This window comes from Hoplias malabaricus, chromosome 2 (assembly GCF_029633855.1).
Source record: "Hoplias malabaricus isolate fHopMal1 chromosome 2, fHopMal1.hap1, whole genome shotgun sequence".
Taxonomy (NCBI): domain Eukaryota; kingdom Metazoa; phylum Chordata; class Actinopteri; order Characiformes; family Erythrinidae; genus Hoplias; species Hoplias malabaricus.
This window is the reverse complement of record NC_089801.1, coordinates 59,143,364-59,164,567: the sequence shown is the minus strand read 5'-3', so window position 1 is coordinate 59,164,567 and position 21,204 is coordinate 59,143,364. Positions and strand designations below refer to the sequence as shown.

At 37.8% G+C, this 21,204-nt stretch overlaps 1 long non-coding RNA gene across 1 annotated transcript; it reads left to right on the top strand.

The window, feature by feature from the left end:
• The first annotated feature begins 18,384 nt into the window (after positions 1–18,384).
• Positions 18,385–19,567, top strand: LOC136675180 (uncharacterized). Its single transcript, XR_010796141.1, has 3 exons — positions 18,385–18,520; positions 19,125–19,177; positions 19,331–19,567. It is a non-coding gene; the product is annotated as an uncharacterized lncRNA (long non-coding RNA).
• Positions 19,568–21,204: the final 1,637 nt, after the last annotated feature.

Genomic DNA, 21,204 nt, shown 5'->3' with positions numbered 1-21,204 from the left:
ATGCTTCTTTTGGGAGGAAAGAAAGAAAGACCGTTTTTCTGGGAGACACATTCACTATGAGCTGTAAATATCCACCAGAGTTTACAGTCAGCAGGAAGAGATTAATCAGCTTCAAAAATCTGACTGATTTTAGATCAATCATTTACACTGAAAAAGATTCAGAGAAAGAACAGCATGGCAGGTTCTCCATCTTTGACGACAGAAAATCTAAAGTTTTCAGAGTGGAGCTCAGTGATGTGAGAAAAGAAGACGGAGTGGTTTACAGCTGTGGAGCAAAGAGGAAAAAGTTTGTTACTTACTACTCCTACTTCAGAGAATTTCAGCTACAGGTCACTGGTGAGATCTTTTATAGTTTATACTAAGAAATCTCAATCTTATCAAACCTGAGGTCTGAACCATGAAGGAAGGAAAATAAGGCACATATTCAACCAGAAATCAAAGGAGATCATATAGTCAGCAATACAGGGTCTATAAACTCTAAAAACAAACCCTCTACTCTTTTGCTTTTAAAGGGTAAGCAAACCCTCAATAATTCAAGTTGTGTTATAACTATATTCATTATTTATACTTCGGCCTGGTGGCACATCTGTTATTCTTCTTTTCAACATAAATTGTACGCTTAGAAACTCACTTTTTATCACATAAATAATAATAATAATAATAATAATAATAATGAGAAGAAGAAGAAGAAGAAGAATTAGTTTAATTTAAATAGCGCCTTTCACAAACCCAGGGACGCTTTACACTTCTTCTCTTGAAGACCTTTAAATATTCACAGATCTGAATCTGTGGCCAGCCCCTGACAATGCACTGAGGCTTACCTACTGTCTTGTCCAAAGTGGACAAGCAGTGCTTCATGGACTGTAGAAGCACACTTGGAGCTCTGTAGTGGCTCGGAGGAGCAAAGTGAATCAGAGGGTCCCACTGAAAACTGGAAGCCAGTTCTGGCTACAGACAAAGGTGGAAACCTGAGAACCTGAGAATGTGGTTAACCACAGAGGAGAGCATAGAGTTTGGTGCTAGATGCTGGGACTCTTGTTCTACTATACACAGTTTGCAGCCAGAGCTGTGATTTCCTGCACCACAGGGCTCTTCAAGTCTGGCTTTGGAGAACAAGATTTGGGTTTAGTAGCATTATCTGCATTTCGAGCTGCAGTGGCACAAACCTGACACTGTCACATTACTCAGTGCTGGTTGACGTGTGTATTACACACTTCACTAATGATACTAAGTTGAATCTGGCATTCTCAGACTAAAAGTAAGTGAAAAGTTGGAGTGAGGAAGACCATGCTGAGTTAGTTTTCAGCAAATGGAATGAAACTGACATTGTGTATTTTGTACATGATCTGAATATGTTGATTTCCTATTTTTTAACATTTGATAGAAACAACAACTGAATCTCCAAGTACAACAACACACATCACAGCAGCAACATACATGATCACTTCAACCCCGACAGAAACAACCTCTGATGAAGAATACGGTAATAACTCCCTCTTTCACACATTTCCCATGTCAAATGTGATCAGCTGGTGTCATAAAAAATAAGTCACAGATCTGAGGAGAAATCAGAGAGGAGGATGTATGACTGTGATCATTTATGATTAATTCAGGGAACTGTTGAAGTGCCTAAGTCTCACACTGAGAAACACCAAAAGCAGTGTGTGTGTGTGTGTGTGTGTGTGTGTGTGTGTGTGTGTGTGTGTGTGTGTGTGTGTGTGTTTCAAGGTTTTTCAAGTGTGGTTGTGTACCCCTTCCTTGGTGCCAGTGTATTCCTGCTTGCTCTTGTCGTGATTACAGCAGTCTACTGCAAAATAAAGAGCAAAGGTAAAATAATAATGTATGTATATACATTAGGAATCAAATTTTTATATTGTATTTATTACAAATATATTCAGTATTCAATGTTTACGTTGTGTGTATCAACAGCTCCAGAGACTATGACAAGATCTTCAATAGATGTGTGTGCAAAGTGACATCTTCTAAACACCTGTTCGTCTAATTTTCTCATCTAGTTATTTCTGATATTTATTACATTTTCACTTAAAATCAAAACTTGTCTTTGTTTCAGATTTAAGATAATAACACAATTGATTTAACTCCGACCCCTCTTCAATCAAACACCAACCAATCAGATTCAGTCTACCAGAGTCTAAACTCCAACACCAACCAATCAGATTCAGTCTACCAGAGTCTAAACCCCAACACCAACCAATCAGATTCAGTCTACCAGAGTCTAAACCCTAACATCAACCAATCAGATTCAGTCTACCAGAGTCTAAACCCCAACACCAACCAATCAGATTCAGTCTACCAGAGTCTAAACTCTGCTCCCATTACCACCTTGTCTCCTCTTTGTACATGTACTCTTACTCAGTCTCACTTCCTGCCCCCCACTACTCCCACTGTGCTTTAACACTCAGACCACCTTTGTTCCACTCACTGGACAGATGGTAGGTGTCACAGGAAGTGCAACTCCAAATCTAGTGGAGGATTTGATGTTGGTGTTTTGTGTACAGTCACATCATTCATCGCTCTGTCGCCATCTTCTCTTTCACCTCCTTCAGCTTCAGAACATTAACAGGGCCTCTGATAAACTGATGCAGGGTCAGTTCATACATGAAGCATTTTATTGTCATTATTTTCTTGCAAAATTCCTTCTGTTTTAGAATTATAAATATTTATTAAGCATTTTTAACTCTTTGGTCTCCAGAGACCTCACCCCCCACACTCACTTGTAAGCCACAGTACAACCACAGAACAAGGACAGAACTAACTGTGGAATAATGTGTTGTAATTAATGAGATTAAAGCTTTTGGTTATAGCTTTTATGTGAAATACTATGATGTAAATAAGAACTTATGCTTATGAGTTTCTAGTAAATATTTTGTAATTGTTTTAACATTATTTTGTTTCTGGATTATTATTAAACGATATCTAAAACAGAAGCATTTATTGCTATATTATTTTATTAATTACTATGTTATCATCTGTTGTAAATCCGTCTCAGAAGAGTGAATCTGTTACTGTTGCAAATTGAGACAAACTCCTGGTTAATACTGTCCTTTCAGAAAGATTCCAGAAATATCTGGCCATTGAGTGCACATTAAACATGAATACTTTTATGTAATGAACCCACTGAGCAGCTTTTGATGAGGTTAAAGGGAGTGTTTTTCATACATTGATTTTATTGCTGTGTTACTCTCTTCCTGCTGTAGATGGCAGTAGAGCACTCTTCTGAAACAGAGCAGTACAGAGTCAACAACATGAGAGTGTGTGTAAATAACTGGGGGATTCATTCATTCATTGTCTCTAAGAATTTATCCAGTTCAGGGTCATGATAGGTCCAGAGCCTACATGGAAACACTGGATATAAGGCAGAAACACACCCTGTAGGGAATGCCAGTACATCACAGGGCACCACACACTCACACTCCCTACTCCCTGCATAGGACAATTAATTAATCTCTTAATTAATTACACAGTACAAGACACACATCTAAAAAGTTGTAGACTGGGCCTCAGTTGGGGTCATCATTTCCTACTAGACAGAATATTACAACCCCTAAGTGCACTATAAGAAGAGTAGCCCAGACAGCAAGAAAACGGCAGACAATGGTTAGTCCACTGAGGGAAAAGAGGTTAAAAAAATGCCACTTTTTAGTAATGTTACTATCACAGTCCAATTTAATAACTTTTTATTTTGCTTTTACTTTCCATAATAAAAGTCTCTGTGTATTTAATATCTGTTTAGATTAAAAAACTAGGTAGATGTTGTACAGGACAGTAATCTGATATAGTCTCACTGTCTGAAAATGATTGAAAATACCTTCACAGACAGATTACTCTAGTGTTTAAAGTAAACTCACCTGATTCCATATATTTGTACAAACAGTTGCTGATCTAAAGTAAAATCTAAAACAGAGCACACTGCAATATCACTGCCACAGCCACAACAACCAGAGCATCTCAACCAATGAGAGATTTAAATGTGGCCTGGATATTTCTAGGCGGCACGGTGTGTTCCTGCATTGTGCTCAGTGATTCCGGGTAGGCTCCTGACACACCGCGACCCTGAACTGCATAATGGTTACAGACAATGAATGAATGAATATTTCAAACTTCCCCTCTCCTTGTGAGCTCCATTCAAGGGTCTGAAAATGTCCTTTGGCAATAACACCGCAGACAAATAAAACTGAGAGTGCTGAGGAGAGTTTCGTACAAACTTGATGAACTGTTTTACCGTCTTAGCTCTAGTGTGGATCGATATTGAAATATTGATACCTCTGATACCAGACCTTTATGCTCTAAAATCGATTCTCAAATCAAAATATTGATCATTTTGATACTTCAGGAACTCAGTGGAATGTAACTGATCTATTGAGATCTTTTCTAAATGATATGATGGGAACTACTTTTGCTTCCACAGTGGCAGTCAGTCACTCAGTCTGTAAACAGACACAATGGCAGAGTGTAAACAGAGTCGTGGGTGGAGCTATTTCAGCTCTGTCTCTCTTCAGTCTCTGGTAGGGTCCTTCAGTGCTGCAAACCGGCACTATCCAAGTACATAGGGAGAACATGTGAGTTTTAAGCGGAGCTAAGCACTGTTTATTTTGGATTAGTTCAAATTTATTAATACTGTTGTGAAATAAATACATGCTTCAAAAAATACCTGCATGAGCTCAGTATGGAGTAATGTGTTATTCAGGTAAGTTTCCCTAAAGAATGTATCATTTAAAGTAAATTACATATGAAGCTATGAGTTGAAATACACTCCTTTTTTTAGATTTACCAGACACATTAGGTGTTTTTGCACAAAGTATCGGTATCGGATCTGTGTTGCCGATACCAGCCTGAATTTTACTTAGTATCAGATTGAAAAGGTAATCGCTGATATCAAATATTTCTACTTTGCTCTGTGACGGTCACCTCTCGCAGCTCAGAAACAGAACTCTGGTGGGAGTCACATCTCTCCAGATCCGCCCCGGCAGCATTTCACTGGTCTACACCTTCTACCAGTCATTATTTCACCTTTTTAAAGGGAACAATTTTGAGGTTTAAAATTGTGGTTTTCTGCGGATTTGAGGTTGTGAGACACAAACATCACAAAGTGACTCATTTGTTTCTCAGAATTTTCTGAAATAAAATATTTTTAATAATTACAGTTAAACGTGTGAATGTAAAATGTGAAAGTATGTGAATATGTCCCTGTGCATAAAGTGTTTCATCATATTAATTTATATGTTTAACCTGAGGTGGCACGGTGGTGTGTGTGTGTGTGTGTGTGTTTAAACTCTTAACCAGTGAGAAAAGCAGAACTGTAAAACCATAACAGTAGCTCTCAGTTACACGTTCAGTGCTGTAGGTGGCGGTAGAGTCTTTCTGATGTAGACTTCAAACCAGAATCAGTGACATCATCAGGATTATTGAGGAATTACAGGTACATGAATATTCCTGGCAGAGTGAAGGCTGGTTCCTGCAAATATCATTTGACACAGAGCTGGTGTTTGATACTGGATCATGAGATATTTAAACGATAAACACTGGTGTAATTAATAGACTATTAAATGCATTCAAAGAACATTAATCTCAACAAACGCTGCTTCACCACAACTCACAGCCACCGTCTATTTATTTCGAGCTGAAATCACTTGGAGGCATTGCTATTGCGGCTTTGCACAAACTTATTCTGAGCTGATAAAGGAAGTGGCTAATGATCAGATCATTATTTTTGGTTTGAAGCACATTTAGGACACAGCTAAAGACAGACTCTCTGTGGCACTGAGTCTGAGAGGTAATGAGACAGAGACAAAGTGATTGTGAGGAGCTCTGAGATCTGTGTGAAGTGCAGTAGAGTTGGTGTGGATCTGTGAGGTCTGAACTCAGAAAGAAGATCCTCCTCATCTTCAGCCTCTGCCTGATCTCAGGTAAGAAACACACTGACACATGGACATTCCCCCTCTTTTAGCAGCTGCTGGAGGATCCAGGAGAGTGACAGGATTTTCAGGAGGAGGAGTCCTCATCAAGTGCAGATATGAGAAACAATACACATCAAACACAAAGTCTTTCTGTAAGAGTTCAGTGCCAAACTGTGCTGTCCACATCAAGACAGAAGGTAAAACTGAGTGGGTGAATTCAGGAAGATTCTCACTATTTGATAACACCAGGGCTGCAGTTTTCCTATTGATGATCACAAACCTCACAGTAGAAGATTCTGGAGTGCACCAGTGTGTAGTTCATATCAGGTGGAGTGTACTCAATGCCACAGCTGTGGAACTGAATGTAGAGAAAAGTGAGTATCTCCATCACTACAGCAGTTTATTAACTTGCTCTCATTTAGGCTTGATCTTGGTCTCTCTCTCTCTCTCTCTCTCTCTCTCTCTCTCTCTCTCTCTCTCTCTCTCTCTCTCTTGGACTCATTTTTGACATTTTCAGTTCAATTTTTTATAGCTACATTTGTTACATGTTAGTGGCCAATTTAAAGACTGAATTTTGTAATATTATTGTGATCGACAAAGATTAAGCTTCATCTTATACACATTAACTATATTTATTTCCACATTTGTTGCACAACAACTGGAACAAAAACACTTTGTATCCTGTGAGCACAGGTAAACTCTCCTGCAGTTGTGATAGATGTGGCAGTCTGGGCAGTGGTGATCGTCGTTATAAAACAAAAATTACAGTAGGCCGGTTGAACCAAGAGAGATTATATAGAGGTGGCCCTGTGCTGGTTAGAGATGATGAGGCTAGAAGCAAAATCATTGTTCAAATTATTTCCAGTGACTGCTTACATTTTAAACCATCAATTACAGTGTCATTTAATTCATATTAATTCATATTGACATTGCAGGCATTATATATTAATTATTATTTTTTGGTGTATTTTTAGGCCCAGATTCCTACATGAATAAGTCTGACAGAGGCTCCACACTCCATCAGACAGTGATGTAAGAAATTACAGCATGGACCCAAATGTGACTGGCTTAACTTGCTGCAATCAACAATATTAATATCATAATAAATGTTCCAAACCAGTGTGTCTTCCTAGAGGTAAGTTGACCATTTGGCATATTTAGTATATAAACAGGCAAAGCAGGAAGAGCCACAACGCTCTCACTGTGGGACCAGAAGACCTAATCAATATCAAAGGAAGTTTATTACTGAGTAATCAACAACCACCACAGACAAAGTGAACTAGTCTAGACATGAAGGTGATAGAACTCAATACACATTAAGTTCCTCACAGATGACAGGGTTCCATGTGTATTGTGTTCCTTAGGAGGAGCTGAGATGGAAGGCGGTATTGTCAAACTATATAAGCTGTGTTTTTCTATTACTCAATGTTCAATCTAGCTCCGCTGAACCCATGATACATCTTTGTATCGTGCAACTGCTTATTGTAATAAAGGTTTTCCATTTTTCATCAATTTTTGAGAGACGTCCCATTTTTTCCTACAACTGGCGAGCCATCCACTCGAGGGATTTTCAAAAAACAAAAAGTGGGGAAGACAAGTTGGTAAGTAAAATCAATTCTGTGTTTACACTACTGGTTTTAGGTTATCACCTCGTTTAAAAAAATCTAGACAATTTAAGAACAGGGATAATTCTGGGTTAATCTTTTATTCAGTCATAGCAGGAGGAGTCGTATAACAAATTTCTGATAAATCTGTAAAGATTCTAAAGTAAGTGAATCCTCCCGACGTAGTGAGGTAAACAGAAGAGTATCAGTATTAGGTATTAAAGTTTCTAAAGTAACTGAAACCTGTGTTGTAAAGTTTCTAAAGTAACTGAAACTTGTTGTGCTGTAAAGTTTCTAAAGTAACTGAAACTTGTTGTGCTGTAAAGTTTCTAAAGTAACTGAAACTTGTTGTGCTGTAAAGTTTCTAAAGTAACTGAAACTTGTTGTGCTGTAAAGTCTCTAAAGTAACTGAAACTTGTTGTGTTGTAAAGTTTCTAAAGTAACTGAAACTTGTTGTGTTGTAAAGTTTCTAAAGTAACTGAAACTTGTTGTGTTGTAAAGTTTCTAAAGTAACTGAAACTTGTTGTGCTGTAAAGTTTCTAAAGTAACTGAAACTTGTTGTGCTGTAAAGTTTCTAAAGTAACTGAAACTTGTTGTGTTGTAAAGTTTCTAAAGTAACTGAAACTTGTTGTGTTGTAAAGTTTCTAAAGTAACTGAAACTTGTGCTGTAAAGTTTCTAAAGTAACTGAAACTTGTTGTGTTGTAAAGTTTCTAAAGTAACTGAAACTTGTGCTGTAAAGTTTCTAAAGTAACTGAAACTTGTTGTGTTGTAAAGTTTCTAAAGTAACTGAAACTTGTGTTGTAAAGTTTCTAAAGTAACTGAAACTTGTGCTGTAAAGTTTCTAAAGTAACTGAAACTTGTGTTGTAAAGTTTCTAAAGTAACTGAAACTTGTGCTGTAAAGTTTCTGAAGTAACTGAAACTTGTGCTGTAAAGTTTCTAAAGTAACTGAAACTTGTTGTGCTGTAAAGTTCCTAAAGTAACTGAAACTTGTTGTGATGTAAAGTTTCTAAAGTAACTGAAACTTGTTGTGTTGTAAAGTTTCTAAAGGAACTGAAACTTGTGCTGTAAAGTTTCTAAAGTAACTGAAACTTGTGCTGTAAAGTTTCTAAAGTAACTGAAACTTGTTGTGTTGTAAAGTTTCTAAAGTAACTGAAACTTGTGTTGTAAAGTTTCTAAAGTAACTGAAACTTGTGCTGTAAAGTTTCTAAAGTAACTGAAACTTGTGTTGTAAAGTTTCTAAAGTAACTGAAACTTGTGCTGTAAAGTTTCTGAAGTAACTGAAACTTGTGCTGTAAAGTTTCTAAAGTAACTGAAACTTGTTGTGCTGTAAAGTTCCTAAAGTAACTGAAACTTGTTGTGATGTAAAGTTTCTAAAGTAACTGAAACTTGTTGTGTTGTAAAGTTTCTAAAGGAACTGAAACTTGTGCTGTAAAGTTTCTAAAGTAACTGAAACTTGTTGTGTTGTAAAGTTTCTAAAGTAACTGAAACTTGTGCTGTAAAGTTTCTAAAGTAACTGAAACTTGTGCTGTAAAGTTTCTAAAGTAACTGAAACTTGTGTTGTAAAGTTTCTAAAGTAACTGAAACTTGTGCTGTAAAGTTTCTAAAGTAACTGAAACTTGTGTTGTAAAGTTTCTGAAGTAACTGAAACTTGTGCTGTAAAGTTTCTGAAGTAACTGAAACTTGTGCTGTAAAGTTTCTAAAGTAACTGAAACTTGTGCTGTAAAGTTTCTAAAGTAACTGAAACTTGTGTTGTAAAGTTTCTGAAGTAACTGAAACTTGTGTTGTAAAGTTTCTGAAGTAACTGAAACTTGTGCTGTAAAGTTTCTAAAGTAACTGAAACTTGTGCTGTAAAGTTTCTAAAGTAACTGAAGCTTGTGCTGTAAAGTTTCTAAAGTAACTGAAACTTGTTGTGTTGTGAAGTTTCTAAAGTAACTGAAACTTGTTGTGTTGTAAAGTTTCTAAAGTAACTGAAACTTGTTGTGTTGTGAAGTTTCTAAAGTAACTGAAACTTGTTGTGCTGTAAAGTTTCTAAAGTAACTGAAACTTGTTGTGTTGTGAAGTTTCTAAAGTAACTGAAATTTGTTGTGTTGTGAAGTTTCTAAAGTAACTGAAACTTGTTGTGCTGTAAAGTTTCTAAAGTAACTGAAACTTGTGCTGTAAAGTTTCTAAAGTAACTGAAACTTGTTGTGCTGTAAAGTTTCTAAAGTAACTGAAACTTGTTGTGTTGTGAAGTTTCTAAAGTAACTGAAACTTGTTGTGTTGTAAAGTTTCTAAAGTAACTGAAACTTGTTGTGTTGTATGTTTCCAAAGTAACTGAAACTTGTGTTGTACGTTTCAAAAGTAACTGAAACGGGGGTAGGTTTCTGTGTCGTGAATACATACAGTTGTTTGACCGTGAAGCAGCCTGATTGGTGGAAGTACTGAGATAGTTTTTTATTTTATTTTATTTCTTCCTTTCTATTACACTGAATAAAAGTCTTAGAATGGAGGAATTAGTCATTGCATACATTTCTAAACATGGTTCAAAGGAACTGTTTAATGGGATTGAGAATATTGTGGACGAACCCTATAAGTGGGCAATTTCCCAATTCAAAAATGATCCTAAAATGCCCAAGAATAAGAAAAAGAAAATTGCAAATGCTCTTCATGCCATCTTTGCCTCATATAAACTAACCAGGAAAAGGTTAAAGGAAGCAGAGACACAGAGAGATGCACTTGAGATGGAAAATACAGTGCTTCACACTCAAATTAGTGAAAACATAATGTCTATGAAAAATTACCAAGCAGGGGAGACAATTCTGAAGGAGGAAATAGTCAGACTAAAACAAGAAATCTCTAATTATAATATGGACAATAACAGACTTGTATCATCTGTGGAAAGGTTATCAAGCGATCTACAGCAGACTAGATCAGCATGTCAGTTTATGTTAAAAAATATGTCTGCCCCATTAGCTGAAGGACTAGATAGTGAGGGAACAATAGATTCCAAAACACCATTGGATCAAATCAGAAATCAAACACATTTTCAGAACATGTATGAAACAAACCCAAATTGGAAGGAAGCTTCTCTTCCACAAAACAGCCATGATCACTACTCTAATCGTACTATAAGGTTTCCTATGGCACCACTGCATTCTTCCACCACGGTTCGCCCCGGAGAGGAAGAAAGTAGTGCTGTCACAACTAATACTGTCCGTGCTCTGAATCCCACTGAACTGGAATCATTAATCAAAAATGTGGGAAAATTTGATCCAGTAAAACACGATCCCCTAAATTTCTTAGACAAATTGGAACAGCACGCTGACATTCATAGGTTAACAGATGCAGATGCTTGTGTTGTCTTGATTATGTGTCTTCCCTCTACTCTAGGCCGAGCTCTTTCAGATAAAGTTAAAAATAAAAGGCTAACAAGGCAGAAAGAAAACAGGCATTGTTAGAAGTTTTAGGAGCAAGAGTCATTAACTGGGAAAAAATCACAGAGGTTACCATGCAAAAAGGGGAGCATCCTGTCGCATTCTCAGAGAGACTCATGGATGCATTCTTAACCTACAGCGGTATTGTGGACATTACTACACAAGACCAGAGATTTAAATCTGCTCTGATTGCACAAAGTGACGGTTTCACCCGTGCCACCATTGCAATGCATGTGACCTATATGTCTACCTATGATGAGATCATTACTAAAATGACTCAGTTTTACAATAGTAGTAGCGGTAATAAAAAATCCACCCCCATAGCAGCCATCTATGGTAAACTTTCCCATCAGAATACAGCTCAAAGAAATGTTTCCTGGAAGAATGAAAGTCAGATAGCTAGAAAGGCTGATGAGAGACCACCACCTTATAATCCTAATGCAATCGTAGTGTGCTATTCTTGTGATAAAGAGGGACATATTGCTAGAGAATGCAAATCTACTTTGAGGCATGGATCTCCAAAGATGTTCCCAAACTCCAAGGTGCATAAAAAGCTCAGGGAATTGCAAAAAGCAATGAAGACACTGAGCACAGAGAACAGTGAATTACGGGCTGCTCTAGGTGAATTGCAAGCAGCAATAGAGAAATTGAGCATAGACAACTGTGAATTACAGGCTGCTCTAGGAAGAAAAAGTGGAAAAGTGGCTGTGTTTATCTAATGACGGATCAGACAAGAAGCAGCAGTGTCAGTGAAGGAAGACTAAGGATGTATTCAAATGCAGAGGGGAGGTTTGTGTTTTTAATCAAAGATCTGACCCCACAGGACTCTGGGTTTTACAGATTTACAGTTGGAAAGAAAAAGAGTGAAAAAGATATTCGGCTGTCAGTTATAACAGGTGAGAAGGTCTCATTAAGCTGTTAAAATTATTACACACATGATATAGACTCAAGTGTTTGTAGACACCATCTTGTCCAACATTTCTTTTACTATGAGGAAACACTCTGTGGCATATTTTCTACACTCGTGGTGTGTGTGTGTGTGTGTGTGTGTGTGTGTGTGTGTGTGTTTCCACTGCACCACAGGTGTATTGCTTGTTCTGCACTGACAATAAATGTATGTTTAATTTATGATTACAAACACCACATTAAATAATGTTCCCTTGAACACCTCCTCCTGTAGTAGAAAGTGTAGAAAGAGAGGTGTCTACAAACGTTTGGAGCTGTCTTCATGTGTAAACTATGAGGAGGCGTCGCTCTCAGGCTGAAACACTAATGAAGCAACTGTGTGTGTTTCTTTGTTCATTTATTTGACAGATGCTTCTTTTGGGAGGAAAGAAAGAAAGACCGTTTTTCTGGGAGACACATTCACTATGAGCTGTAAATATCCACCAGAGTTTACAGTCAGCAGGAAGAGATTAATCAGCTTCAAAAATCTGACTGATTTTAGATCAATCATTTACACTGAAAAAGATTCAGAGAAAGAACAGCATGGCAGGTTCTCCATCTTTGACGACAGAAGATCTAAAGTTTTCAGAGTGGAGCTCAGTGATGTGAGAAAAGAAGACGGAGTGGTTTACAGCTGTGGAGCAAAGAAGACAATCAAGTTTGTTACTTACTATTCCTACTTCAGAGAATTTCAGCTACAGGTCACTGGTGAGATCTTTATAGTTTATACTAAGAAATCTCATACTTATCAAACCTGAGGTCTGAACCATGAAGGAAGGAAAATAAGGCACATATTCAAACAGAAATCAAAGGAGATCATAGAGTCAGCAATACAGGGTCTATACACTCTAAAAACAAACCCTCTACTCTTTTGCTTTTAAAGGATAAGCAAACCCTCAATAATTCAAGTTGTGATATAACTATATTCATTATTTATACTTCGGCCTGGTAGCACATCTGTTATTCTTATTTTCAACATAAATTGTACGTTTAGGAACTCACCTTTTATCACATAAATAATAATAATAATAATAATAATAATAATAATAATAATAATAATAATAAAAGTAATAATAAGAGGAATAATAATGAGAAGAAGAAGAAGAAGAAGAATTAGTTTAATTTAAATAGCGCCTTTCACAAACCCAAGGACGCTTTACACTTCTTCTCTCGAAGACCTTTAAATCTTCACAGATCTGAATCTGTGGCCACCCCCTGACAATGCACTGAGGCTTACCTACTGTCTTGTTCAAAGTGGACAGTGCAGTGCTTCATGGACTGTAGAAGAACACTTGGAGCTCTGTAGTGGCTCGGAGGAGCAAAGTGAATCAGAGGGTCCCACTGAAAACTGGAAGCCAGTTCTGGCTACAGACAAAGGTGGAAACCTGAGAACCTGAGAATGTGGTTAACCACAGAGGAGAGCGTAGAGTTTGGTGCTAGATGCTGGGGCTCTTGTTCTACTATACACAGTTTGCAGCCAGAGCTGTGATTTCCTGCACCACAGGGCTCTTCATGTCTGGCTTTGGAGAACAAGATGTGGTTTTAGTAGCATTATCTGCATTTCGAGCTTCAGTGGCACAAACCTGACACTGTCACATTAGTCAGTGCTGGTTGACGTGTGTATTACACACTTCACTAATGATACTAAGTTGAATCTGGCATTCTCAGACTAAAAGGAAGTGAAAAGTTGGAGTGAGGAAGACCATGCTGAGTTAGGTTTCAGCAAATGGAATGAAACTGACATTGTGTATTTTGTACATGATCTGAATATGTTGATTTCCTATTTTTTAACATTTGATAGAAACAACAACTGAATCTCCAAGTACAACAACACACATCACAGCAGCAACATACATGATCACTTCAACCCCAACAGAAACAACTTCTGATGAAGAATACGGTAATAACTCCCTCTTTCACACATTTCCCATGTCAAAAGTGATCAGCTGGTGTCTTAAAAAATAAGTCACAGATCTGAGGAGAAATCAGAGAGGAGGATGTATGACTGTGATCATTTATGATTAATTCAGGGAATTGTTGAGGTGCCTAAGTCTCACACTGAGAAACACCAAAAGCAGTGTGTGTGTGTGTGTGTGTGTGTGTGTGTGTTTCAAGGTTTTTCAAGTGTGGTTGTGTACCCCTTCCTTGATGCCAGTGTATTCCTGCTTGCTCTTGTCGTGATTACAGCAGTCTACTGCAAAATAAAGAGCAAAGGTAAAATAATAATGTATGTATATACATTAGGAATCAAATTTATATTGTATTTATTACAAATATATTCAGTATTCAATGTTTACGTTGTGTGTATCAACAGCTCCAGAGACTATGACAAGATCTTCAATAGATGTGAGTGCCAAGTGACATCTTCTAAACACCTGTTCGTCTAATTTTCTCATCTAGTTATTTCTGATATTTATTACATTTTCACTTAAAATCAAAACTTGTCTTTGTTTCAGATTTAAGATAATAACACAATTGATTTAACTCCGACCCCTCTTCAATCAAACACCAACCAATCAGATTCAGTCTACCAGAGTCTAAACTCCAACACCAATCAATCAGATTCAGTTTACCAGAGTCTAAACCCCAACACCAACCAATCAGATTCAGTCTACCAGAGTCTAAACTCTGCTCCCATTACCACCTTGTCTCCTCTTTGTACATATACTCTTACTCAGTCTCACTTCCTGCCCCCCACTACTCCCACTGTGCTTTAACACTAAGACCACCTTTGTTCCACTCACTGGACAGATGGTAGGTGTCACAGGAAGTGCAACTCCAAATCTAGTGGAGGATTTGATGTTGGTGTTTTGTGTACAGTCACATCATTCATCGCTCTGTCGCCATCTTCTGTTTCACCTCCTTCAGCTTCAGAACATTAACAGGGCCTCTGATAAACTGATGCAGGGTCAGATCATACATGAAGCATTTTCTTGTCATTATTTTCTTGCAAAATTCCTTCTGTTTTAGAATTATAAATATTTATTAAGCTTTTTTAACTCTTTGGTCTCCAGAGACCTCACCCCCCACACTCACTTGTAAGCCACAGTACAACCACAGAACAAGGACAGAACTAACTGTGGAATAATGTGTTGTAATTAATGAGATTAAAGCTTTTGGTTATAGCTTTTATGTGAAATACTATGATGTAAATAAGAACTTATGCTTATGAGTTTCTAGTAAATATTTTGTAATTGTTTTAACATTATTTTGTTTCTGGATTATTATTAAACGATATCTAAAACAGAAGCATTTATTGCTATATTATTTTATTAATTACTATGTTATCATCTGTTGTAAATCCGTCTCAGAAGAGTGAATCTGTTATTGTTGCAAATAGAGACAAACTCCTGATTAATACTGTCCTTTCAGAAAGATTCCAGAAATATATGGCCATTGAGTGCACATTAAACATGAATACTTTTATGTAATGAACCCACTGAGCAGCTTTTGATGAGGTTAAAGGGAGTGTTTGTCATACATTGATTTTATTGCTGTGTTACTCTCCTCCTGCAGTAGCTGGCAGTAGAGCACTCTTCTGAAACAGAGCAGTACAGAGTCAACACCATGAGAGTGTGTGTAAATAACTGGGGGATCCATTCATTCATTGTCTCTAACAGTTTATCCAGTTCAGGGTCATGATAGGTCCAGAGCCTACATGGAAACACTGGATATAAGGCAGAAACACACCCTGTAGTGGGTGCCAGTACATCACAGGGCACCACAAACTCACACTCCCTACTCCCGGCATAGAACAATTAATTAATCTCTTAATTAATTACACAGTACAAGACACACATCTAAAAAGTTGTAGACTGGGCCTCAGTTGGGATCATCATTTCCTACTGGATAAAATATTACAACCTCCCAAGTGCACTATAAAGAGAGTAGCCCAGACAGCAAGAAAACGGCAGACAATGGTTAGTCCACTGAGGGAAAAGAGGTTAAACCAAATGCTACTTTTTAGCAATGTTACTATCACAGTCCAATTTATTAACTTATAATTTATTTTCCATAATAAAAGTCTCTGTGTATTTAATATCTGTTTAGATTTTAAAAAAAAAACTAGGTAGATGTTGTACAGGACAGTAATCTGATATATTCTCACTGTCTGAAAATGATTGAAAATACCTTCACAGACAGATTACTCTAGTGTTTAAAGTAAACTCACCTGATTCCATATATTTGTACAAACAGTTGTTGATCTAAAGTAAAATCTAAAACAGAGCACACTGCAATATCACTGCCACAGCCACAACAACCATAGCATCTCAACCAATGAGAGATTTAAATGTGGCCTGGATATCTCTAGGCGGCACGGTGTGTTCCTGCATTGTGTTCAGTGATTCCGGGTAGGCTCCTGACACACCGCGACCCTGAACTGGATAATGGTTACAGACAATGAATGAATGAATATGTCAAACTTCCCCTCTCCCTGTGAGCTCCCTTCAAGGGTCTGAAAATGTCCTTTGGCAATAACACCGCAGACAAATAAAACTGAGAGTGCTGTGGAGAGTTTCGTACAAATTGATGAACTGTTTTACCGTCTTAGCTCTAGTGTGGATCGATATTGAAATATTGATACCTCTGATACCAGACCTTTATGCTCTAAAATCGATTCTCAAATCAAAATATTGATAATTTTGATACTTCAGGAACTCAGTGGAATGTAACTGATCTATTGAGATCTTTTCTAAATGATATGATGGGAACTACTTTTTCTTCCACAGTGGCAGTCAGTCACTCAGTCTGTAAACAGACACAATGGCAGAGTGTAAACAGAGTCGTGGGTGGAGCTATTAAAGCTCTGTCTCTCTTCAGTCTCTGGTGGGGTCCTTCAGTGCTGCAAACCGGCACTATCCAAGTACATAGGGAGAACGTGTGAGTTTTAAGCGGAGCTAAGCACTGTTTATTTTGGATTAGTTCAAATTTATTAATACTGTTGTGAAATAAATACATGCTTCAAAAAATACCTGCATGAGCTCAGTATGGAGTAATGTGTTATTCAGGTACGTTTCCCTAAAGAATGTATCATTTAAAGTAAATTACATATGAAGCTATGAGTTGAAATACACTCCTTTTTTTAGATTTACCAGACACATTAGGTGTATTTGCACAAAGTATCGGTATCGGATCTGTGTTGCCGATACCAGCCTGAATTTTACTTAGTATCAGATTGAAAAGGGAATCGCTGATATCAAATATTTCTACTTTGCTCTGTGACGGTCACCTCTCGCAGCTCAGAAACAGAACTCTGGTGGGAGTCACATCTCTCCAGATCCGCCCCGGCAGCATTTCACTGGTCTACACCTTCTACAAGTCATTATTTCACTTTTTTAAAGGGAACAATTTCGAGATTTAAAATTGTGGTTTTCTGCGGATTTGAGGTTGTGAGACACAAACATCACAAAGTGACTCATTTGTTTCTCAGTATTTTCTGAAATAGAATATTTTTAATAATTACAGTTAAACGTGTGAATGTAAAATGTGAAAGTATGTGAATGTGACCCTGTGCATAAAGTGTTTCATCATATTAATTTATATGTTTAACCTGAGGTGGCATGGTGGTGTGTGTGCGTGTGTGTGTGTGTTTAAACTCTTAACCAGTGAGAAAAGCAGAACTGTAAAACCATAACAGTAGCTCTCAGTTACACGTTCAGTGCTGTAGGTGGCGGTAGAGTCTTTCTGATGTAGACTTCAAACCAGAATCAGTGACATCATCAGGATTATTGAGGAATTACAGGAACATGAATATTCCTGGCAGAGTGAAGGCTGGTTCCTGCAAATATCATTTGACACAGAGCTGGTGTTTGACACTGGATCATGAGATATTCAAACGATAAACACTGGTGTAATTAATAGACTATTAAACGCATTCAAAAAACATTAATCTCCACAGAAGCTGCTTCACCACAACTCACAGCCACCGTCTATTTATTTTGAGCTGAAATCACTTGGAGGCATTGCTATTGCAGCTTTGCACAAACTTATTCTGAGCTGATAAAGGAAGTGGCTAATGATCAGATCATTATTTTTGGTTTGAAGCACATTTAGGACACAGCTAAAGACAGACTCTCTGTGGCACTGAGTCTGAGAGGTAATGAGACAGAGACAAAGTGAGTGTGAGGAGCTCTGAGATCTGTGTGAAGTGCAGTAGAGCCAGTGTGGATCTGTGAGGTCTGAACTCAGAAAGAAGATCCTCCTCGTCTTCAGCCTCTACCTGATCTCAGGTAAGAAACACACTTCTAAATCATCAGCTCTATCAGCAGTGTAAAATCCAGCCTTTCTTCACATGGACATTCCTCCTCTTTTAGCAGCTGCTGGAGGATCCAGGAGAGTGACAGGATTTTCAGGAGGAGGAGTCCTCATCAAGTGCAGATATGAGACACAATACACATCAAACACAAAGTATTTCTGTAAGAGTTCAGTGCCAAACTGTGCTGTCCACATCAAGACAGAAGGTAAAACTGAGTGGGTGAATTCAGGAAGATTCTCACTATTTGATAACACCAGGGCTGCAGTTTTCTTATTGATGATCACAAACCTCACAGTAGAAGATTCTGGAGAGTACCAGTGTGTAGTTCATATCAGCTGCAGTGTACTCAATGCCACAGCTGTGGAACTGAATGTAGAGAAAAGTGAGTATCTCCATCACTACAGCAGTTTATTAACTTGCTCTTATTTGGGCTTGATCTTGGTCTCTCCCTCTCTCTCTCTCTCTCTCTCTCTCTCTCTCTCTCTCTCTCTCTCTCTCTCTCTCTTGGACTCATCCTTGACATTTTCAGTTCAATTTTTTATAGCTACATTTGTTACATGTTTGAGGCCAATTTAAAGACTGAATTTTGCAATATTATTGTGATCGACAAAGATTAAGCTTCATCTTATACACATTAACTATATTTATTTCCACATTTGTTGCACAACAACTGGACTAAAAACACTTTGTATCCTGTGAGCACAGGTAAACTCTCCTGCATTTGTGATAGTTGTGGCAGTCTAGGCAGTGGTGATCGTCGTTATAAAACAAAAATTACATTAGGCCGGTTGAACCAAGAGAGATTATATAGAGGTGGCCCTGTGCTGGCTAGAGATGATGAGGCTAGAAGCAAAAGCAGTGTTCAAATGATTTCCAGTGACTGCTTACATTTTAAACCATCAATAACAGTGTCATTTAATTCATATTAATTCATATTGACATTGCAGGTATTATATATTAATTATGATTTTTTGGTGTATTTTTAGGCCCAGATTCCTACATGAATAAGTCTGACAGAGGCTCCACACTCCATCAGACAGTGAGTATAATTAAACATCAAAGCAGATCTGTAGTTTTTTATAGAACTGACGTTAATGAATTTGACTGGATGTAAACTGTAAACACAAAAAAGTGTTTCCCTCAAAATGAAGCTCCTTACACACCACTCACTGACTCTAATTCACTCTCTCAGGCTCGTCTGGCTGATGCTGAATATGAAGAGATTAAAGACCCCCAAAACTGCCCTGGTGACCTTTCAAACCCCGTTTATTCCACAGCTCATTTACCCATAAGTCTCTCTGATTCTGCAGTCTGATGTACTCCACACTGAATTTCAGCTCTATTGACTCTACCACTGACACCACAGCATCTCTCAGCAAGGAACAAGTCTCATGTGACTATGCTACAGTCAGACATGTCACCTGATGTAGTTAGAGTCATATTACTCCTTTATTCAGGTCACTTTCTGTAATCATCTGTAAATATGTTCTCAATATCTGTGTCTTCACTTCATTAATCATTTGATACCTGTGGTTTGTCTTGATTTATTTTCTCACATTTGACAATAAAATTCTAAGCTCTTTCTTATGAATGATGTCTTTGTTGTTATTTTATTTATTGTTTTATTTTATAGTTAATCTAGTGGTGGCACTGTGGTGCAGCAGGTGCTGTCTCTGTCACAGCTCCAGGGTCCAGGAGGTTGTAGGTTTGAGTCCTGCTCCGGGTGACTGTCTGTGTGGAGTTTGGTGTGTTCTCCCCGTGTCCTCGTGGGTTTCCTCCGGGTGCTCCGGTTTCCTCCCACGGTCCAAAAACACACGTTGGTAGGTGGACTGGCAACTCAAAAGTATCCACAGGTGTGAGTGTGTGTGTGTGTGTGTGTGTGTGTTGTTGTAGAAAACAATTTTATTACTTTGTGTTTGTTGACAAATATCCTTAAATGATGATTAGTTAAATTAGCATACTCATTGTGTGAAATCCTGTACCCTATATGCATTTATATGAATGACTAACCAGCATTTACATTATGAATTACTTACACATGTAGTTAAACATTTTTGCTTGATTCTGCACTACTAACTCATATGATAATTACTCCTAAAGACATATTATAAGCTAACTTCACTATATGGCATGATAACTTGATATTTACACATTTTTAATTCTTAACGTCTAACCTTGAACAGATGTGCACTCCAGGCTTGTAACACACTGACATCATAGTGTTGGTCATGGAGGCGCTGATCTGTAGCTATTTGTGGCCTTGAAGTGTATATTTCTGACTCCCTAAATTTTAGTCTCTTGGGAAAAGAGGGCTGGGAAGAGAGGCCCATTGTCAGCCTGGCCAGATAATGAATGTCTTCAGGGTCACAACAGGCACCTGAATATTGCACGTGAAGAGCTGAGTACTAACATGTGAAATTATGCATATTAATATATGTTAATCAGCCAGAAACGCCTCACCACCAGGCTATACGTCATCTGGGGTATAACTGTTGGAGTCAGATCATGTGAGCTTCAGAGCTTCACTTGGGAGGGGTATCACACTGTTCTCAATGTGTTAAGTTCTCCTGGATCCAGTATTTGGTAAATAAATACTTTGATTTACTTTGAACTTCACTCGACTGGTGTCTGCGACTCTCTCGTAATGGACACGCCTCCCCCGAAGAGGGAGGGTGTATTTTGGACCTTTTTGTTATTTTCTCATGAGTTGGTAAATTTTAAATACTTTGAGAACGGTCCAAAGAAACATTTTAATCTTCAGTGTGTGTGTCTGTGTGTGTGTTTGTGTGTGTGTGTGAGTGTGTGTGTGTGTGTGTGTGTGTGTGTGTGTGTTTAGCTAGCCACTGGTATGCATCGTGTTGCATTGCTGGTCCCAAAGCCCAGATATATAGGGAGGGTTTTGTCAAGAAGGTCATCCGTTCCAATCTCTAACTTTCTTTAAAATAAATAAATATTGAAAAAAATTGGAGAATGACAGTTAAAATTGTAATCAGTTGTAATCACCGTTACACTGTAGTCACAGAGGGTGTTCTTGTCTAATAACAGGGTTATCTGAGACACTAAAGT